Below are 7518 nucleotides of genomic sequence, written 5' to 3' on the forward strand. Positions count from 1 at the left end.
GTGTGGGGATGTGGAGCTCCTCCTCAGACCTGCTTTGGCTCTGAGGAGGTCCTCCTAGCTCGAGGCCGCTGGGTCCTCCGTGTGTGTCAGGGCTGAGGAGATACTCCCAGGTCAGGACGCTGGGTCCTCCGTGTGTGTCAGATCTGAGGAGGTTCTCCCAGGTCGGGACGCCAGGTCCTCCGTGTGTGCCTTGGGTCTGAGGAGATAGATACTCCCAGTTCGGGACGCTGGGTCCTCAGTGCGCGTGGGGTCTGAGGAGATACTCCCAGCTCAGGGACGCTGGGTCCTCTGTGTGCCTCATGTCTGAGGAGGTCGTCACAGCTTGGGGACCCTGGGTCCTCCGTGGTCCTCATGTCTGAGGAGGCCCTCCCAGTTCGGGGACGCTGGGTCCTCCGTGTGTTCCTCGGGTCTGAGGAGGCCCTCCCAGCTCCGGGACCCTGGGTCCTCCGAGTGCTTGGGGTCTGAGGAGATCCCCCACCTCAGGGACCCTGGAACCTCCGTGTGCCTCATGTCTGAGGAGGCCCTCCCAGCTCCTCTGGGACCCTGGGTCCTGGGTGTGCGTCGGGTCTGAGGAGATCCCCCAGCTCGGGGACCCTGGGTCCTTCGTGTGTCTCCGGTCTGAGAAGGTCCTCCCAGCTCAGGGACCCTGGGTTCTTCGTGTGCATGGGGTCTGAGGAGGTCTTCCCAGCTAGGAGACGCTGAGTCCTCTGTGTGTGCCTCGATTCTGAGGAGTTCCTCCCAGCTTGGGACCCAGGGTCCTCTGTGTGCCTTGGGTCTGAGGAGGCACTCCCAGCTCGGGGACCCTGGGTCCTGGGTGTGTGTCAGGTCTGAGGAGATCCCCCAGCTCAGGGACCCTGAGTCCTTTGTGTGCCTGCAGTCTGAGGAGATACTCCCAGCTCGGGGACCCTGGGTCCTGGGTGTGCCTCATGTCTGAGGAGGCCCGCCCAGTTCGGGGACCCTGGGTCCTCCGTGTGTGCCTCGGGTCTGAGGAGGCCCTCCCAGCTCTGGGACGCTGGGTCCTCCGTGTTCCTCATTGTCTGAGGAGGCCCTACCAGCTCTGGGACCCTGGGTCCTGGGTATGCGTCGGGTCTGAGGAGATCCCCCAGCTCGGGGACCCTGGGACCTCCGTGTGCCTCATGTCTGAGGAGGCCCTCCTAGCTCAGGGACCCTGGGTCCTCCGACTGCGTTAGGTCTGAGGAGGTCCTCCCAGCTCAGGGACCCTGGAACCTCCATGTGCCTCATGTCTGAGGAGGCCCTCCCAGTTCGGGGACCCTGGGACCTCCGTGTGCCTCATGTCTGAGGAGATCCCCCAGCTCAGGGACCCTGGGTCCTCCGACTGCGTTAGGTCTGAGGAGGTCCTCCCAGCTCGGGGACCCTGGGACCTCCATGTGCCTCATGTCTGAGGAGGCCCTCCCAGCTCGGGGACCCTGGGACCTCCGTGTGCCTCATGTCTGAGGAGATCCCCCAGCTCAAGGACCCTGGGTCCTCCGACTGCGTTAGGTCTGAGGAGGTCCTCCCAGCTCAGGGACCCTGGGTTCTTCATGTGCATGGGGTCTGAGGAGGTCTTCCCTGCTTGGAGACGCTGAGTCCTCTGTGTGTGCCTCGGGTCTGAGGAGTTCCTCCCAGCTCGGGGACCCAGGGTCCTCTGTGTGCCTTGGGTCTGAGGAGGTACTCCCAGCTCGGGGACCCTGGGTCGGTGGTGTGCCTGGTGTCTGAGAATCATCCCAGTTCAGGGACCCTGGGTCCTCTGTGTGCCTTGGATCTGAGGAGATAATCCCAGCTCAGGGAACCTGAGTATGCCCTTTTCCCTGGGTCTCCCATCTCGGGGACCCTGGGTCCTCCATGTGCCTCCTGTCTGAAGCAATACTCCACCAGCTCGGCACCCTAGGTTCTCTGAGCACCTCTGGTCTGAGAAGGTAACTCCTAACTTGGGTACCCTGGTGGGTCACATGTATGGGACGGAGAGTTGCCTTCTTCTCAGCAGACTCAAGCATACTCCCACCTTGGGGACAATGTGGTTCATGTGTATGGGGACTTGGAGCTTCCTCTTAGAGCAGACTCAGGAATACTCCCAGCTTGGGGACACTTTGTGTTGTGTCTACAGGGACTTTAGGGTCCCTTCTCTTTAGCTTCAGTGAGACTCACAGCTTGGGGACACTGTGGATCAAGGCTATTACTCTGTTCTAAGACCAGCTGTGGGTCAAGGCTATAGGGACACCTAGAGCTCCATTCTTTTCAGACCATCCTCAGGCAGATGCCTGTCTTGGAGACACTGTGGGTCATGTGTGTAGGGTCATACAGAACTCCCTTCTCCTCAGAGCAACCTCAGAGGGATGCCTCGCTTGGGGACACTGAGTCATATCTACAGGGATGCTCTTCTCAGACTAGCCTTAGAGATATCCTGGTTTGAGGATTCTGTGGGTCATGTCTATAGGCATTCCCAGAGCAGCCTCAGAGAGATTTTCCAGAAACTTCTGGATAAATAGGCGGCAGGTGAGAAAAAGGTGGGAAGTGGGAAGAGAAAGCAGATTCACTCCCTGCGCCCATTTGAGAGCTGAGGATGGAGCCTTGCTCTCCTTCATTATTTCAGCAAGGTTTACTTTGGGGAAACATCCCTTCAAGAGGCTCTGATTACTTGTCATCAAAACATGGCTACTTGGATGATTTCTGGCGCAGAGGGAGGAGGAATTGTTCTAACTGCTTATTTTTACTGTATTAAAGCAGGAAAAATATTAAAAAATGGAAAAGTAGATGTATGAAACCCACAAGGTTATTTAAGTTAAATATGTTATTTCTAATAAGCCAGAATTTGTGAAAAAATAATTCATGGATTTTATGGAACTAAATTAATCAAAATTTTGATTGAGAATACATTTTGTCTTTGGTTGAGCAAGTCAGTTTATTTGGCAGTGTATTTGTAATGGTATGCTAAATACTGTGTTGACATTCTACATCTGCTGAAATATCTTGACTATATAATGCTTTGGTATTATACCACAAAGTTAATTGAGGAAATTAATTTTAATTAATTGAAGTATTTATTTTAAGTAATGATTTCATTCTTTCCTCCTAGATCATGAACATTTTAAGTAAATCCAGAATTTGTTAAAAGTCAGTTAACACTCAACCGTGGACCCCTATGTTCCTGGTTTTTGTCTCAATGGGAGATCTGTAAGCATCATTTTAAACTTTTTAAGTTGATTGATCATTCATAGTTTTCTTATTTTAATCTTATTTTCTTTATTTAATCTTATTTTAATTAAAGTGTTTTTTTTGAACTAGGAAATTACCCATTCCCTCTAGGTTTCCAATTTTATGTAGTAGGTTTCTGCAGTTTGATTTTTAATTTCTTCTCTAACTTTGAACTTCTGCTATTTTTATCAACAATATTTTTAAATATACTTTTTAGTTTACCTTGTTTTGATTGAATTATCTTGTTTGACAGTTCTCATTATTTCAAAAAGTTTTCATTATCATTTTCTTATTAAGGCCTTTGGGACAGTTTGTGTAACTTGGTGGCAGATAACTTGATTAACATGTGAGAATCCCTGGGTTCCATTTCAGCACCAGACAATATGTCTTTGACAGGACCCAAGTGTCAGGGGAATTGTTCAAAATATTATGTATTTACACACACACACACACACACACACAAACACACACACAGATCTTTTCCAAATTGGGTTGAAATAATTCTAAGCAAAATTTGCTATTCAATTTTATAGAAAGAAAGAGGATGGTGATATTTTAAAATTCCACCTATTGATATTACATGATATTTCAGCTTAAAACCACTGAAATAATTACAGTGTGTAAGAGAAAAGTCAATAGATTCTTTTAAAAAAACAGATACATTTACCAAAATAGACTTTTTTAAACAGACGTTTTCTACTTTTTCAAATTTAGAAAGCATATTTGAATATCTTATTAAAGTCTTACATTCATCAAGTAGTTAGTTTCTCTTACTCCTTGCAAGCAAGGGAATTGACCTTCTAATAAGCATGCTTTATATATTGTCAGAAGTTCTTTTTGGAGAACTCTATTAAGTGTTTCTCATATATTCAAAACATCACTTAAAAGCATACCAGTGACCTTTTGATTTCATCAATCTTAATTTCTTTTGAAATAATGTGTGTATACATTAGTACTTACTAAATATTACTTTGTGTAGGAAATCACGTGATTTCATTTTATATAAATGCTGGTGCTCTATATTATATATTAATGATTTCAAAATATGAGTTGACTATAACTCATATTTTGAAATCATTTAAAACATACATACACTTTTTACCATATTTTAATGAAGTAATATAAGTGGAGACTAGACATGTTAATATCATGAGCTGAAAAATAATTAAATATAGTTGAATTATTTTGGGGTATTCAACATAATGGTTTCCACATTTTTCTATAAATCCCCCAGTTGTCTCATATTATATGCTTGGTTTGGAGTATTCTTTTAAATTTATTTATGGTGATGAGAATTAAGCTGATAACCTTGACTATGTTAGGCAAGCAATGAATTTCAGCCCTTTTAAAATATTATGTTGAGACAGGGTTTTGCTAAGTTCCTGAGGTATTGAGGCTGGCTTCAAACTTTGTGATCCTCCTGCTTCAAGCTACAAAATAGCTGTGATTACAGTTCAAAGTGCCTAGTATGGCCTAGAGAACTTTATGTCATTATCATGTTTCTTATTTCTTTTTTTCACTCCAATACACATTTATTCAACTAAAACAAAACATCTTTAAACATATTTTAACAATGTACAAATACATTTACAACATAATCTGCTGATTAAAAGACTCCAACAAAGTTTGAAGTATCTCAACAGAATTTAAAACTGCCGACAATAATTTGTAGATTGGTTTAGTTTACAGTTAAATATATTGCCTTGTTTAAGAAAAATTATTAATACACATGTATGATTTACAATATCCCCACTATAGCAAGAAAATATAGATTCATAAAATGTCTTTAGGTATTTATTATGCCAAGTATTTAAATGATTATTTTTACTATGACATAAGAATAATATTCATTTAGTACTAAAAGATTTTATTAGTCCAGAGACCACTGAAGAGTTTCCAGGAAGTTGCAAAATAAAATATGACTATCCTTTCTATGAAATAAATAGAACAGCAGCAATCCATGGGTATCCCTTAAACATAAACTATAAAGATTCCGTTTATTATTTAGACCTTAAGTATAAAAATAAAAGAAAATTTTAGAATCTAGTTTCACTTGTGCATGTCTAAGGTAAACAATTTCAACATGAAGTATATATTTAATATTAACAATTTTTTTAACTCATACAGAAACCAAGTGTTTACTCTTAATCATGAAATCAACTTATTTCTGAAAATAACCTATAGAAATAATATGTAAACACACATACCTTTGAGATAGATTAAGAACATCCTATATTCTATGGATCAAAATGCAAATATCTCTGTAACATATGTAAACTAACACATTAATTTGGGATATACAGATACATTACTATATGCATACATATGTACACCATAAAATAAATTCTGACAATGTTCTTAATGATATCATACTTCCCAGCCTCAAATACTAGAAAAAGAAAATTAAAATTTTGTTTAAAAAAAGAAAACAGTTTTTATAGTAACTTTGCAAGTGAAAACAAAACAAACAAACAAAAATCAATGCTCCTTTTTACACTGGACTGAGTTCTAAACAATTCATGATCATGAATCTCTTCAGCCATTCCCCAGTATCACAGAAAACATAATTTTCTCTCTATTCAAGAAGTCTGTTCATTTCTGGTGTTTTGTCTTAAAAACTGCATTCCAAGATACCAGGTAGCCATGCTGGTTAAATTCTTCTGGCTGCCCACTTGCACCTAATGTAACCATACAGGTTGGCACCCTGTAGCACCACACCCATGGTAACCATGCCAGCCATTTTACTCCGAGGGAGAAGAGAGCACTAAAGGCAAATATCACCCACAGCTCTGGACAGGCAATTAGTCCTAAGCAAAAGATTCTTGATTCAGCTTCTGAAACAGTTTTATTCTCCTGAGGAGATGCCTTCCTGGACTCAAACACCCAATGACTCTTTCCATCCTCATCAATATGATTCCACCACCCAAGGCCTACCATCAGTCTCTACCTGTGACATTCTTCACTGCCCAAAAGTCACGTGACAACAACAAGATAATTGTCACCATACAAGCAATAATGCTACTGCTGAGCAATTCACAGAGAAGATAGACTATAATGGCACAGACTCAGAAGAACAAATGGAAAAATGATGCAACTGGATGTCGGATTTTAGATTTTCTTAGCCTATTAGTTGTCTCTTCTTCTGCATCAAACAATGAAACATCTTCAGTGTCATCATTGCTGTCCTGAGTGTAAGACTCTGCCAGCGTCTCCTATTCCTACATGATTGCAGGGTACCCCTACAGGGCAGGTCACAAGGGAGCTGAAGAGGTGCCCGGAGGCTGCACCCCTTTCACTTCCTCGAGTGCATGAAGTGCAAGATGGGCCGAGGAAAAAGACCACCAGCACCCCACCCACCACACAGAGCATTTCTGCAGCCCAACATCAGATCCGCCCAGCGCTTGGCGTTGGTTGAGGATGGGCTTCTCCTCTCCACACCCCCAAGCTTCCTGAACTCGGGGATTCCTGGGTCACTCCTCCTATGAGGGCCTCGGAGCACCCAGATCACCTCCACAACAACTACCCTTGGTCCTCCATCCTTCCCGCCCACTCAGCTCTTCCTCAAGATGGACAGCCAGAGGGGACACAACACAACCACCCCTGTGCGCCCAGCTCACTCCACAAACCCTGCAGGAGGGACCCTTCCACCCGCCAAGCCTAGGCCAGCCGCTCTCCATGCCCACAGCCCCTCACCTCATGTTTCTAATTTCTTAATAATTTTCTAATCTATATTATAGCCATTTTCTCCTTCTAAATGGTCATCAAAGTTTTTTTTTATTGTTCTGAGAGGATATTTAATGTGAATATACTTTATGATGTGACACCTCTGGTCACAATAGGCTATTTCTATTGTAAGAGTATTTTGATTCTGATATTTTGATAGTATAATGTGAATGTACTTTATGATATGACACGTCTGGTCACAATAGGCTATTTCTATTGTAAGAGTATTTTGATTCTTAACTGTTTTTCAGACTTAACATTTTCCTAAGAGTGGTGATTGTTCACTTTCTATTTGATTACACAAATAAGGCATTGATTTACAAAAATTTGTGGTGCTAGGGATCAAACCCAGGGCCTCCTGAATTCTGGATAAGGTATGCCACCACTGAGCTACATCCCGGCCCCATAGATTCTTTGTTTTTATTAGCTTTATGACTAGCTATATCAATGAGAAACTTACATAGAAATTCAACTACATTTGAAAACATTCAAGAGTTTGGGCAGCCAATATTTTTTATGATTTCTAAAATATAATTTCCCCATAAAACACGAGAATATCTAAGATCACTCATAAACCATGCTTCCATTGAAGTTTTTCTAGTT

The 7518-nt window shown here is 42.9% G+C and overlaps 1 pseudogene; it reads right to left on the minus strand.

The window, feature by feature from the left end:
• Window positions 1-5771: 5771 nt before the first annotated feature.
• LOC144251904 (Golgi apparatus membrane protein TVP23 homolog B pseudogene) lies at window positions 5772-6197 on the minus strand (annotated as a pseudogene).
• Window positions 6198-7518: the final 1321 nt, after the last annotated feature.

This window comes from Urocitellus parryii, unplaced genomic scaffold (genome assembly GCF_045843805.1).
Source record: "Urocitellus parryii isolate mUroPar1 unplaced genomic scaffold, mUroPar1.hap1 Scaffold_270, whole genome shotgun sequence".
Taxonomy (NCBI): Eukaryota; Metazoa; Chordata; class Mammalia; order Rodentia; family Sciuridae; genus Urocitellus; species Urocitellus parryii.